Source organism: Echinops telfairi, unplaced genomic scaffold, assembly GCF_000313985.2.
Source record: "Echinops telfairi isolate 266 unplaced genomic scaffold, ASM31398v2 ScPeMD7_25;HRSCAF=90, whole genome shotgun sequence".
NCBI classification, from domain to species: domain Eukaryota; kingdom Metazoa; phylum Chordata; class Mammalia; order Afrosoricida; family Tenrecidae; genus Echinops; species Echinops telfairi.
The window spans coordinates 24008114-24022742 of NW_022103922.1; the positions used below are offsets into that span (position 1 = coordinate 24008114).

Genomic DNA, 14629 nt, shown 5'->3' on the forward strand with positions numbered 1-14629 from the left:
ATAGAAAGTTACAGTCTTAGAAACTCACAAGGGCAGGTTTGCCCTTTCTATAGGCTCGCTATGAGTTGGGATCCACTTGCTTGTAGTGAGGTTAGTTTGCTAAGCAAATTATCAGAGAAACTCGATTATAGGAACAAAAACGTGGCATCAAGACTGAATTAAAACTCATTAAGCACCGGCGACATGTGCAGGGCACAACCTTTATTGCTGAAAATAAAGTGGAGTTTGAAGCACTTATTGCTGAAGATCGGAGACTGCTACCTTTCGTGTGGATTGCACGTCAACATAAAGAAAAAAAAAAGCTCACAAACACCATAAACAGGGAAAATGTTAAAGTTGTCTAGAATTGTATTAACTTGGCTCAACCAATAGCACACATGGAAGCAGAAACCAAGAAATTAAATGCCACATTGCATTGCGCACGTGTGTTTCAAAAGACCCATGTAAAGACGTCACCTCAGGACTGAGGTGCACCTGACATAAGCCATATTCTTTTGAACTCCCTCCTATGCATACAAAAACTGGACAGTGAATGGAAAGACAGGGGAAACCAATGCCTTTGGACTCTAGTGTGTTGGGGAAGAAAGTTGAATGTACCCTGGCTTGTTAGAAGAACGAATGAATCTGTCTTGGAAGATGTAGAGCCAGAATTCTTCTTAGAATTGAGGCTGGTGAGCAAGCCACTTGTTTCAGACATTTCATCAAAGGGGCCAACCCTTGGAGAAGGACATATTGTCAGGTAAAGCTACCAATGAAAAAGAGGAAGCCCCTCAAAGAGATGGGTCTTCATGGTGGCTGCAATGAATGGGGTTCAAACATAATGAAAGTTGTGAGGTGGGCATATGAGCCAACAGTTTTGTTCTTGTTTTTGTAGATAAGGTTGCTATGAGTCAGATCTGATTTGATAGTACTCATGAAAAGGAAAGCTATCTCTGGTGATTGGTCCCTCCTAGTGAGCTTGCCATCACAAGGGAGCTGAATAATGTTCTGTTGTGATCGCGATGTTTTTACTAACTGTCGGAAGCAGACTACCAGTCATTTCCTTCTAGCACGTCTCAGACTAGAACCTCCACAGAAACCTGTGTGTTATTGGTGATGCTACACCTATCAAGCCCCCACAGTACTACGGACTGGCAGGTGGGTGGTGGCCAATCCCTTTGGACTGCTCTAGTTTCAATCTGTCCATTGCATGCTTCCACCCACGAGGTTTTGAACCATTCAAATGTCTATGTTAGAGCATGCCATGTTATCAAGGTACTGATGACTATTGATAAGAATATTGAGTCATGGACTTCTCATAATAGCTTAAACAGCTTCTAATATTTGTATTAAAAGTTTGGGGGAAATGTTCTAGAATCTAGATGGTGGTGGGGATACTCCTGATACCTAAAGTTTTTTAGCCAATTCAAGTACATAGACAGGAGTCTTCCAAATTGTTTTGGCCTAAGATTAAGTCACAGAAAGTGCCTTTGAAGAGAATTTTCAAGTGCCAAGCGAGAGAGAAAACATTAAAAAGTATCATCCATAGAAAGTTATTTGAACGACATGATTATTGTCTCACACTTATGGCTTATTGGGTAAAAGGGTGAACAGTGTGGCCTGAATGTGCTAAGCAAAGTAGGAACTATTTCCCTCCAGAGTGTTTTATAATGTTTGGTAAAGAGGAGAGGCAGCCACACCAAGGAAATCACCAGAGGCAGACCCTCAAGGACATGGACTGACATAGTGGCTGCAACAATGGGCTGCCCTATAACATATGTCAGGACGTCACAGGCCTGGGCCATGTGGGTGCTGTTGTGCATAGGGTTGCCATGAGTCGGAGTTGACTTTATCATACCGAACAATAACAGAAATGTGTTATATTTCACCACTCCTCATTTAAGTTTTGAGGAGTCTGATGGTACCAGTGGTGAAGTGTTGCACTGCTCATTGAAAGGTCAGTGTTTTTTTCCGTGGGACAAATAAGAAGGCAATTCTACTGGATCCTATGGGGGCACCAAGAGGCAGAATCACCTTGTTGACAATAGATTTGCTTTCAGTTATTTAAATCTAGATGAAATCATTATAGTTAGGTCTAAAGCTATGTAGAAAAACGGAATAATTTCCATTGTCTCATTTTTTTTATGCTACTGGCAACATTCCAAATTAAAAGTTTATTATGTGACAGTCTCTTTAAAACTTAGGCCATTTATTCATTCTTAAGAATTATTTTTAATACACCCATAGAGGAATTCATTTTAGGTACACTGATATAATGGAATTTTCTTTTGGTTCTGATGTTCTACTCTAAAAGTATATTAAAACGCTCCCTAGAAATGCACATATGATCTCCATTGATTAAATTGAAGAAGATATTAAGATGCTTTTTCATTTTGTGTTACTGATCTTAGATCTGTCACCTTGGACATGCTGCTTCAGATCCTCTGAGGGCAGTTTAAATGAAATTGGCCAAGTGAAAATGACAAGAAGAAATGCTTTTTATTCTCTTCTAGATTTTTTTTTTTATGGTGGTGGGGACATGAGATGGAAGAGGGAAATGCGTGCTAGGCGGCATCGAAAAGGTTTGTTAAAATACATTGTTTTTCTCTGAGTGAACTGATGAGTCATACGAGGGACATTTGACACCAGTCTATTATTCTGCTTAATAATGCACTTGACGAGGACAGTTTGAATACTACTTGGACGAGATTAAAGCCTCTCCTCAGTGCTATGAAAGGCAGAAGAAGTCAGGGTTTGCCATATCCATTCAAGGCTTTTGTTCTGAAGTTTGTAGCATGTATGTGATTCCATATGCTGTTTTGTTTGGTTGCTTATAACTCAGAGCAAAGTGTGTGTGTGTGTGTGTGTGTGTGTGTGTGTGTGTGTGTGTGTGTGTGTGTTGTGTCTACCACAGGGGAATGTGATTTACACTGGTGATGTAGAATATGAACTGAGGAAACTATGTGTAGGTGAATGCTTAACTGTTTTCTGATCCATTATAATGTATTGAGAGTTTCAATAGACAAAACATATGTTCCGGGGAGGAGGATATTCATGTAGCCTCACAGCAGGGTCCCGTCTGTAGACTAACCAATACGTTACTGTTCTGATTTGAAAGGAAAATTTGCTTGCTCTGCAAGGACGCTTTCGAAGACAAAACCAGATAAAAATGAAGGGAAAGTTCTGTTTTTTTCCCCTCTCCTTGTCATACATTGCCTTTTCTGCGAGCAGCAGTATCCAAGCGGTTTTTATCTGAAACATTAGCCTGGCCCAGGAGGTGTCAGATTAGATATGCGTTGCTCCATTATCTTGGTACACTACTCCGCATCAAGGATCTATGGACTCAGACACTGAAAGGGAAAGAGCATAAATAAAGGATATCTCTTTTCAGTTTGAGAGTAGCGCTTTTAACATTAAGAAAAATCAATAACTGGATTTACTGCATTCAGTAGGGAGCATTATTGTTTCCCATAATGTATCTAATGCATATCATTACCAGAGTAATCACATTATTATCTGCCTCTGCCTTGTTCCTTGCTTGGCTAGATATGAAGCCAGAGCTATTTGTAAAGTAGGGTTTTTCCTCTTTTGCAAAATTGCTGCAAATTGTATTCTTCTCATTTTCTTTATTAGTTGTTTGAACTAGCCAGAACCTCTGCTTTCAGATTAAGTGGGTTGGCTTGTTGTGGTGGTGATTATTGTCTCCTTTCCGGATTCCTTTTTTGTCTTTAGATAAATTAATTTCACCTTTAGGGAATGGGATAAATTATTTGTGGTTCACTGTACTGTCTGGTGTGGGAAATGGGGTAGCATCAACTGTATGTGGGGGTGGATTTGGTGTTTCTGAGATATAGTTTAAAGTCAGCCATTACAGAATGATGCTGGAGTGTATTATACAAGAGTGTTTCATTTCAACACTCCAGTGTGGGAGGCTCAGTCTCAAACAATGAAGGGGATTTGGAGACTAGAACAGTGGAGCTCTTTTCTGTGTGTGATGATAAAGGCCAGGGGTGGGGGTGAGGTGGGGGGGGGGTGGCAGGCAGGCAGGCCTTTAACCACACTTAGGAAAAGGCCTAAAAAGTTTCGCTCTTTCCCTTATTTATTTTGTGGTTGTGATAGTTAAGTTTTTAAGTCACCTTGGCGGGGTCAAGATTCTCAGTGATTTGGGAGTTAACACCTAGTGAGTCAGAATCAACTTAATAGTACTGCGTTTGGTATTGTTGGAAACCCCATCACATGGTTTTCTTTTAAACAAATCCCCCAGGACAGGACCTAACAGTGCAATCCAATGTCTTTATTTCTACACCTGTCTGATGGCATATGATCATGGTGCAATGTGACATCCTTCCTCAGGTCATTCATGGCCTTCATATGCTTCAAAGGCAGTTTTTTCAGGGTGTAGCTGCCTTCTGGTATAAGAACGCTACGGCAAAGTTTGCTGGTGTTTATGCTGGGTCTGGACTCAATCTGACTCTTCGACCTCTGGCTCTTTGGACTTGAGCCAATAGCCAGCTCTATGGCCTACCAATCCTGGTCGGCATCAGAAACTTGCTCTCTGACCTCCGGAATTGGAGTCATTTACTTCTCAAGTCACGCACCTGGCCAGCCGACCTTGCATTCACGCCTTCCCGTCGGCAGCCTGTGATCATCACGCTGATTTGGGCCTTCTTAGCGTCCACAGCTACACGAGTCAGGAGAAGCCCGCTTCTGAATATCTGACCCACAGCCTGGAACCTGCCTGGCCTTGGACTTCCTTGCTTCTACAACTGTATGAGCCATTTTCTTTATATAAGACAATTATATTTAAGTAATTCTTTATAATAACGTATGGCCCTTAGTCTTCACTTAAAATCCGTCATGGTTGACTTCACGTTACAGATTGTTTTGTGGAGTCTCGAGTTAATGCATGGATGGTCCCCAGCCAAGAGTACTTGGTAATCAATATCAAAGCCACTGCCTTAGAGTCAACTCTGACTCATAGGACGCCCAAAGGATAGAGGAAAATACCCCCCTGTGTTTCTGAGGTTATAAATCTTTACAGGAGCCGATGGCTTCACCTTTCTCCTGCGGAGGAGGAGTTTATGTGTTAGAACTGCTGACCTATCAGCTCAGAGCCGAATTTATAACCCAGTATATCACCAGGCACCTGAACAGCATTGGTTCTTTCCAGCGGCAAGGAGTCCTCGTGTGGGAGTTGGTCACTATTTGGGCTGATAGCCTCAAGGTCCGCAGTTTGGCCTAGTCAGTTTCTCTGTGGGAGAAAGATGTTTTCTCTCCCCACAAGGATCAGTCGCTAGGAGTTGAAATCAACTCTACAGAGGAGGGTTTGGTTGGTTTCATTTTTTGACAATATGATAAAATAGGTCAGTAGAGACAAGAAAACAAAGTAAAATATGCGTAGAAGAGCTCATACACACAGAACTAGTTTTTGCAAATAAATGTTCAGAGTTCAATGTTTTTGGATAAATTGTTGATCATGTCTCATTGAAGGATGAATACTAGGAAAGCAAAATAAATTGCCCTTTCAATATGAAACTGTCCAAGACACACCCAGAGCTCTCAAGCAGTGAGTAATGTAGTCAAACTGGAATCACTTTCGCATTCGATGAGAAACAAGGTGGATAGACGTCTGCCTCCTCCATGGACTTGACGTCGCGGCCCTTGAGAACGAGGCGATGAGGTTTGTGAAGACAGTTGTTCTTGGTAAACGCTGTTACACGAGGACCAGCCATTCGCTGTTGCTACCAAAGATACCGATCCTTAAGGAGACGGTTTAGTTTTCTTGTTAGAAATATTAGTCACTCCTTTTTCTTCATCTTTGTCTTTTTATTTTGGTGGAATGAGTCAAGAGTGTGGACAACAATTGATAGAGAAGCTATTGACAAAAATTGAACTTTGGTGCGCAAGCTAGTTTACCTGGAAATACTCATTGAGACACAACCACTTTCCCACCGAGTCAGTGGAAGCAGATTAAACCAAAAAGCCGGCAGTGTGTTCCATCTCCAATTCTGTCTCCATCTTAAAGAAAGGGAACCTTCTTTCATTCCAGGACTCAAATGCATTGCTCCATTTGCAACCAGCAAGGGATGCAGAGGTACAAAGTGGAAAATGGATGTTCTAATTTTCCTTCCAGTCCGGATGGAGGCATTTAAAAGAATCATGCTTTTAAAATCCCTAGAACAAAGCAGTGAAGCCTGCGATATGAAGACCAGATATTATCAGGGATCTATAGGAATTGCTTTTGTTATGATACTTAGCTTTTAATTGGTTTTGACCTAGTTGTATATTGTGTTTTACCCGGGGTTCACGTAATTCTGTTTTTAAAACGAGTACCTAAAAATGTAGAGAAAGGAGGATAGTTTAGTTCTTCTTAAGAAAACCAGATTGGGAAATTAACCTTATAAGTGTGTAGGATCGTTTTGTTTAATCTGTTTGTTGTTTTCCTAGAAGAGCATGTTTGAATGGGTGCTCTTTCAAGACATGACAAAAATGAAAGCCAGTAACACTAATAATTGAAAACATTTAAAAAACTTCTAAAGTGAGTGAAAGAATTCAATCATCTAGTCAAGGTTAAAAACCCAGTAATATACATTTCAAACGTGACTATATTTTAAAACCAACAAACTTGAATACAAGTTGAAAGACCAGACATTCTTTCAGTCTACAGCATCTCTTTTAGAATCTAAAACTACAACAAAAGCATTCAAACGTATGTGGTAAAGTGAAATTTCTTAGTGGCACTTCCACGCATCTCTAACTCAAACCGAATGGTGGATTGGGATTATACAAATAGGGTGCGCCAAACACGAATAGAGCGGGTCGTCACTCCTTTATATAAGAGCGCCATTTCAGAAGCAGGAAGAGTGAGAATTCCTAGGAAAATTCGCTGCGAGTTGGGCACGTTTGAGATCCTTCCTTGTATGAAGTGGAGGAGGCAGCAGCGGTCAGGATGCACTGAGACCAGAGGCTGAGGCAAGGAGCCCCTAAGGCAGGGCCGAGGAGCAGTGCGGAGGCTGGCAGAGGTATGCTGGTGCTCAGGAGAGGGCCGATGTGAACCCAAGACTATCTCTTTACTGTTTCATGAACTTGCTCCATGGTAACCTGCTCCATTCTCTCATAAAGCTCCACGACTGTGAATATTATCTGTGAATTTTGTGTGGCCACTGCAACTGATTATTGAGTCCAGCAGAAAAGGAGCGTGTTTGGCGGACCTGCTGATGTCGGAACAGGGCGAACCTTGGATGGGGTTGGAGGTCAATTACCTTCCTCCCTTTCGTAGCCAAAGGAGGTCAGATGTGTTTCCTGCACCGTTCTCTCACCTGCAGGTAACGATTGAGCTCCTGAGCAGCAGGTGCATGCAAACTCCTCAGATAAAAAGGACTATTGATTAGCTGCAAAAGAGGATCTAGCATTTTTCTATTTACTTCTTATACTTATGAATATATATTTATTGCTGTATCTTCTTCAATAGAAACATCCACAGGACTAGGAATTCTCATATTTAAAGGTTTTTGTAAAATTCATTTAAGATCCCCCACATTTGAGTCGAAGCATCAGTGTGGTTCACTGTGACAGACATGAAAGTTTGCTCTTTTACAGATGTACAAAGGTAAGTAAAAAAGTATTGCTACTCAGTGTCTAGCTGATGCATGCATGGGTCTATTCCAAATACAATGGTTAAAAATGTCTCTGTGATCAGTGGGTGATTGTAGAAAAGTTCTTTCAGGAAATACGCTTGTCTTAAGCTTCTGAGAGTTAGTTCAGAAAAAAAGCCCCCCCCCCACCAAATAAACAAACAAAGCAAAACAGAAAAAACAGTTTCTCAGGGGATCTTCTGGGCCAGTTAAATTTAAGATGAATCAGCTCAAGAAATTATGACTACTTATATTGTGATTCCAGAGGAATAATATAGGTAAGTTAGAATAATTATGAGGGCTTATTAGAAAGACTTCTTTTTACAAAATGAAAATTGGATTGGTGACAAAAAAAACAGGAAAAATATACAGAGAATTTTAATTTTTTCCTCACGACAATGTACCTGCTAATTCATTGAAGGTTGAAAGGGCTCGTCTATGAGAAATGAATTGGGAGATCTTACCTCATGTACACTATAGCCCTGATCTTGCTCCCCCTTTAATTTTCTGTTTGTTTCTCAAGAGAACGTTTGTTGCAGAGAACATTTGAGCCACTTGAGAATGACAAAACTTCAACTTTGGCATGATTGATTCACATTGAAGAGTGCAAGATTCTTCAAGGAACGTTTAGAACCTTGGAAAGCCCGTCTTCAGAAATATATGTAGTCCTTGATGGAGGATATGTTGAGAAATCCCAGCTTCTTCACATTTTGATACTTTTGCTTACTAAAAGCCGTTTTCTACTTTTTGACTTAACCTTAAATGCTTAAATCCTGACAGAACCATTATTTGCCCTGTACCAAACACCTTCTTTCAGAACACCAGTTTCCAAGTGTTGTAATGGGGTCACACACAGTGAGTATCTCACAATTGAAATATTCTGAATTAGGAGCCCTGGTCATGGAGTGGTTATGAATTGGGCCACTTCCCACAAGGTCAGCCATTTGAAACCATCAAGTCGCTCCGTGGGAAACAGATGAGGCTTTCTACTCTCTAAAGAGTTCGTCTCTGAAACCCACGGGGGCTGCTCTACCCTGCCTTATAGGGTCACTGAGTCGGCCTTGGCCTGATGGTGGTGATTTCTGTTGCTGTTTTGAGATAGAAGAATTAGGAGCCCCTGGGTGGCACAAACTAGTAAGCCCTTGGCGACTAGCAGTTAGCACAGCTACAGGAACCCTGATAGCGCTGTGGGTTAGACACCATCCAAAAGCTGCTCTGTTATTTTAATTCCAAATTTAGCCAAATGAGGCTGTTTGTTTTAGTCAAGATGTATAGTCTTGGGAAAGTATGAAGAGTCTCTATCAATCAGAATGGATTCTCTGGCAGTGGACTTTAGCCCCTTAGTTTAGAGGGCCTCCAAAGACAGGTCTAGCGAGGTCAAGTCTTGGAAATTTAGGAACACTTGTGTTCTACACAAACGGGGACCCGTGAAGTCCAAAAGAACCCCTAGCAACTAGCAGCAGTAACTAATAGGAGAAGTAAGAAAGACATTGAAGTTAATGTACTTAATCACTCAGTAGACTAATGCATACTATATAATAGTTAATGTAACCAGCATGACTCCTTGTTTTTGCCTGCACTGGCCAACTCATTTATTAAACTGACCAGGATGTCACAGTTGTACAGTGATTCATACACAGGTTTATTGTGTAAAGTGTCTACTGTATGTAAGTCATCATGCTAGTTTTAGTCAAATATGAAAAAAACTTAATCTTATTAAGGAACTTATAATCAAGCAAGGCATGCTAAGATGATATACCAGTGACTGTAATATAAAGTCCACATGTGGTAGGCCAGAAATTAAGGAAAAAATTCCCTGATGATAAAAATTAAAATAGAGATACCTGCTGATTTTGTGAAGGGCTGACAATAACACTTTTAATTCCAAATTATTCCTGGAGAGCTACACCAGATAGCCCTTTAAAATAGAGGAGTGTCAAGAAATGGTTTTTAAAATCTATTGAGAGTATGCATATGAAATCTCTTTTGTTAAATATAAATAGAAAGGAAAGTAGAAGAAAAACTATTGTAAAAAGTTATGATTCTATGACTATATTGCATTGAAGGCAAGTAGACCTCGTTGAGAAGAAATCTATGGCTGATTAAAATCTGAGCTATCCCATTAATCACACAATACACTAGATAATAAATTGTGGTTGTTAACTTGATATGCACCATTGAACTTGCAAAAAAAATATCACACAGGGAGACAAGTGCACCAATGTATGACAATGTAATAGCTTGTGGATATATTCTTTTTGTAAATATGTCTGCAGCATATTCAGTGTCTCACTCAATTTTGCTGTAGAATAAGGTTATTCTTTAAGTTACAGAGATTAATGCTGGCAATTTTTAACACTGGAAAAAGGAGCCATTTGAATAAAAGAAAGGGTGAGCTAGAAGTTAGCATTTTTTGCTCAGAATATGTCATCCTCGTAGCTCACTCAATTTCCCGAGGGGATTCTGAAGATGGTAGATTAAATAAATGTTTTGGAAAAGGAAAACCCAGTGACATATTCCCCTGACAGGTAATTACGTGAACTAATTTCAAGGACCGGTTGAAAGTATGATCAAGGATATTTAACTGTCTATGCTGTATGGATCCTAGTGAGACTTCCCTGAAAATTTGCTGGCAGCACAAAAGAAAGGAAAAAGGGAAATGCCCCATGCTGTAGATCAGGTGATGTTTTCTTTGGAAACGAGTTGGATAGTTTAAGTTTTATTTACTACCAAGTCAGATGTAATAACTGAGTTCTAACAATAATCGTTACCAGGACTATGTTTCCAACTTGCTCCACCAAGTCAGCTGTGTTTCACAAAAGACCACAATGGGTCTTCGTCTTTTCTTTGTGTTGTACAGTAGGGTAGTCACTAGCCACAGGTAGCCATTTGACCTTTGAAATATGGCTCATCTATATTGAGGTGTGCTATAAGTAAGTTTAAGATAGATCAGGTTTTAAAAATTTAATTTAAAAAAATAATAAACTACCTCCCTTTTGGATACTTAGAATTTAGTAAAGGAAGCCGGGGTGGTACAAGTTTCTTGCCATTGACTGCTAATGGAAAGGGGGGTCCTGTGAACCCATCCATAACCTCTGGGAAGGAAGGCCAGATGCGGCTCCCTAGAGATTGTAGCTGAGCAAACCCTCTGGGATATGGACACCTTGTAAGACAAGGAGTGAAAAAAAAAAAAAAAAGACAAGGAGTGACCGCGAATTGGAAACCAACTGGATAGCCAATCCCCGGTAATTACAAAAAGAGAGTTGAAAAAAATAGCTTTGTTTCACCTTAAAGAAATTAAAATATGGAAACTAGAAAATTAAAAATTGCACGCGTGATATACACTTGTGTCTTGGGTTGTAGTTCTCTTGTGTTCTTATGGGATTTATGAAGTAGACAGCCTCTAAGAAAGGAAATTATTCTGAGGAAAAATATTTTTAAAATCTGGACTTCCTCAGAGCCACGTTAAAAGGATTTACATTCTTACCATAAATCTAGTTTTTTTCTCCCCAGATTGTGAGTAAATGATGTATATAAACCATATAATTCAAAAATAAATTATGCATTAGAAAAGGGCACAAGAAAAATAGGCTATATTTCTATCCCTGTGGGAAAATAATATTATAAAATGTGAAACACAAAATAGCCATCTTTTACATTTCTCTTATCTGAAAGAAACATCATGCCTAGGATTCCTGAGACCACAGTAAAAAAGTATTGCAGTTACAACAGAAACTTTTCTTTCATGTATTCTAAGAGCTTGTGAAAACTTGTTGTCTAACTAAAGTATTTCAAATGCAGAAATCAATTCTACAAAGAGGCTTGTGGTAACCCCACCCACTTATCCCAGCATAAACCAAACCAAACCAAATTCTAATGTTCCCTCTTCGCTCAAGGGGTCATAGAAAGCATCTCCTTGTCCTTTCTCTCTTAAGGTCTATGTGTCTGTCCGCAGGGAATCAACTAGTTGGGCAACATGCCTCTGATGCTCCAAGCAAGAATACCAGAGGCAGCTCTCGGGGTTTATTGTTTGGGGTACACTAGACTGCTTTTGGGCTGATAAAAGATCGATTGTTATTGCCTGAAAGAGTTCATATATTTCAAAATGAGCCATTTATGACTTCATTTGCATTTTATGAGTCCTTCATTCGTATTTTTAAATATTGTAGCTTTTCCAGGAATTTTCTCATATAAAATTTAATATTTGTTTGTTGAGGCAAAAAGTTATCCTATGTCAGGAGCTAGCATAGGAGGGGATGCCTTCTGAAGTGTGTGTGTGTGTGTGTGTGTGTGTGTGTGTGTGAGGGAGAGAGAGAGAGACATTGAGCCAATGTCTCCTGGCACCCCCCTCTGGGTTTCCAAGACTGTAACTGTTTAATGGAGTAGAAAGTCCAGTCTTTCTCCCCCGGAGCTGTTGGTGATTTCAAAGTGCTGACTGTGTGGATCACAGCACAACATGTAACCACTACACCACCAGGGTTCTTTAATACACATAGGGTGTTTCAAATTAAAAATCTCAAACTGAAATGCACTGAAAGTATAAATTACTAACCGATTTGGAAGACTTAGTTCCCCAAACAACAACAAACAAACCCAAAATGTCAGATGAATAATTTATTAACAATTTTGCATAGTTCCCACATGCACATACTTAAAATGGGATGTTTGTTTTCTTTTGGGGATATTTGAGTTAAATAAAATCATTATTTAAATGAATTTAACTGATTTCCTTTTACTTTTCTTAATGTGTCTGCGAGAGAGTTTAAGGTTCATTTGACAAGTGCTCTCTAAACCAATACATACAGAGAGACTTGAGGTGCCAGGTTATTAATGGTGATAAAACTGAGGATCTAGTGACAAGCGAGTGAGTATGGGTGGCAAATAGACCAAGAGAGAATATGGTCTTTGTTGCCATCCCTAAACCACAAGCCAAACCCACTTAACCAACTGTGTTGATAGTTGAATGTCCTGATGCGTAGATGAGTGATGTCTGAACTAGTTTAAGGTCTCACAATTGAGAACTGGGGATATGTTTGCTTTTTAAATCTTCTTATTAATAACCAATATATTTCTGTCTTAAGAATAGTATTTTATTACTAGTTTCATTTTTAAAATATCAGATTGCATTCCAGTCATTTGCAGTCGCTTTCATGATGTAAAGTATGTTACACAGACTCGAGACGATTTTAAAATATTCAGCCTTGAAGACAAAAGTGGCTTTGGGGTGGCTACAAGTGCTGAAAATACTCAGCAATTAGCCCCAAAGTGGAAGATTCAAACCCACGGAAAGCTGCCTCAGATGGCAAGCCTGGTGACCTGCTTGCGAAAACCGTCCCCGCGACAGCCTATGGGGCAGTCTGCTCTGCACTGTGGTCCAATTCGTGGTGATGGACCGGACTCCATCTGACAGTGCCTAGTACCACAAAAGGCAAGCTGTGCTCCCGGGATTCTTGTTGTTGTCGTCAGGAGCCATCTAGGTGGCTCCGGAGCACAATGACCCCGTGCACAGCAGAACGAAGCACTGTTTGCTCCTGCGCCGTTCTCACAACATTTCCCATTGTTGCAGCCACAGTGTCAATCCATCTTGTGGAGGGCCTTCCTCTTTTTAGCTGGCTGTCCACTTCACCAAATAGGATGTCCTTGTCCAAGGATGGAGTAATCCTGACAATTTGTCCAAAATATGTACGAGGAAGTCTTACCATCCTTGCCTCTGAAGAGCATTCGGGCCTTTCTTCTTCCATTATAGATTAATCTGTCTTTTCAGTAATCCTTGGTATTTTCAATATTCTTCTCCAGCACTGCATTTGGGTAGGGGGAAGGGGAGGAAAGGAGTGGAGGAAGGGGGAACAGATCACAGTGAATGGCACATGACCACAGCCCTCCCCCTCCAGGGGGAAGAGCAACAGAAACCAGAGGGGAAGGAAGACGGCACTCGGTGTGAGATATGAAAATAACAATCTATAATCTGTCAAGGGGCCACAAGGGTGGTGGGGAGGGAGTAAAGAAAAGAGGAGCTGATCTCAAGGGCTCAATAGAAAGTAAATGTCTAGAAAAGAACGATGGAATATATGTATAAATATGTCTGATACAATTGATGTATGGATTAGAACAAGAGTTGTAAGAGCCCCCAATCAAATGATCTTTTTTTTTTTTTTTAAATGTGCCCTAGGTAGGAAACCGCTCTGGCCACAATCCAGGCATCAGCTATGATGAACAAAGGACTTCAAGTTGGCTCTGTCCCTGACTGATGTAAGAGCACCACCAACAATCAGGTGTCTCTTTGTCCATAGCCAGAGGGATCTTAAAATTTTTTAAAAAATATATCTACTCTTCTACAGTTTTTCTTATTCAGTGTTCAACTTTCACATGCATATGATGCAATGGAGAATACCATGCCTTGGGTCAGGTGCACCGTAGTCCTCAAAGAAACACCCTTGCCCTTCAATACCCTAAAGAGGTCTTGTGCAGGTTTCCGTAATTCAACTTTTGATCTCTTGACTGCTGCTTCCATGAACATTGATTGTGGATCCTAACAAGACAAAATCCTTGACCACTTCAACATTTTCTCCATTTATCCTGATGTTTCCTATTGAGCCCAGTATGAGGAATATGGTCTTCCTTACATGGAGTTATAACCCAGGCTCAAGGCTCTAATCCTGGATCTTCACCGTGAAGTGCTTCAATTCCTTCTCACTGGCTGCAAGCAAGGTCTTTCCATCTGAAGGTTGCAGGACGCGAAGCCTTCCTCCCTTCCTGATGCAGCACTCTTCTTCATATCATCCAGCTTCTATGATGATTTGCTCAGCAGGTAGGCTAAACTAGTATGCTACGAGGATAAAACCTTGATCTATACCTTCCCTGATTTTCAATCATGCCGTATTCCTTAATTCCGTTTGCACAACTGCCTCTTGAGCCATGTAAATCCTGCGTGATCGCCATGAAGTGTTCTGGAATTCCCATCCTTCTCAAGGTTATCCACAGTTTATTATGGTCCACTGAGTCAAATGCTTCCATGA

General features: G+C 40.4%; 1 non-coding gene across 1 annotated transcript; it reads right to left on the reverse strand.

Moving 5' to 3' along the window:
- Positions 1-13769: 13769 nt before the first annotated feature.
- LOC115869440 lies at positions 13770-13912 on the reverse strand. Its single transcript, XR_004046190.1, has one exon. It is a non-coding gene; the product is annotated as a small nucleolar RNA SNORA48 (small nucleolar RNA).
- Between the last annotated feature and the right edge of the window lie 717 nt (positions 13913-14629).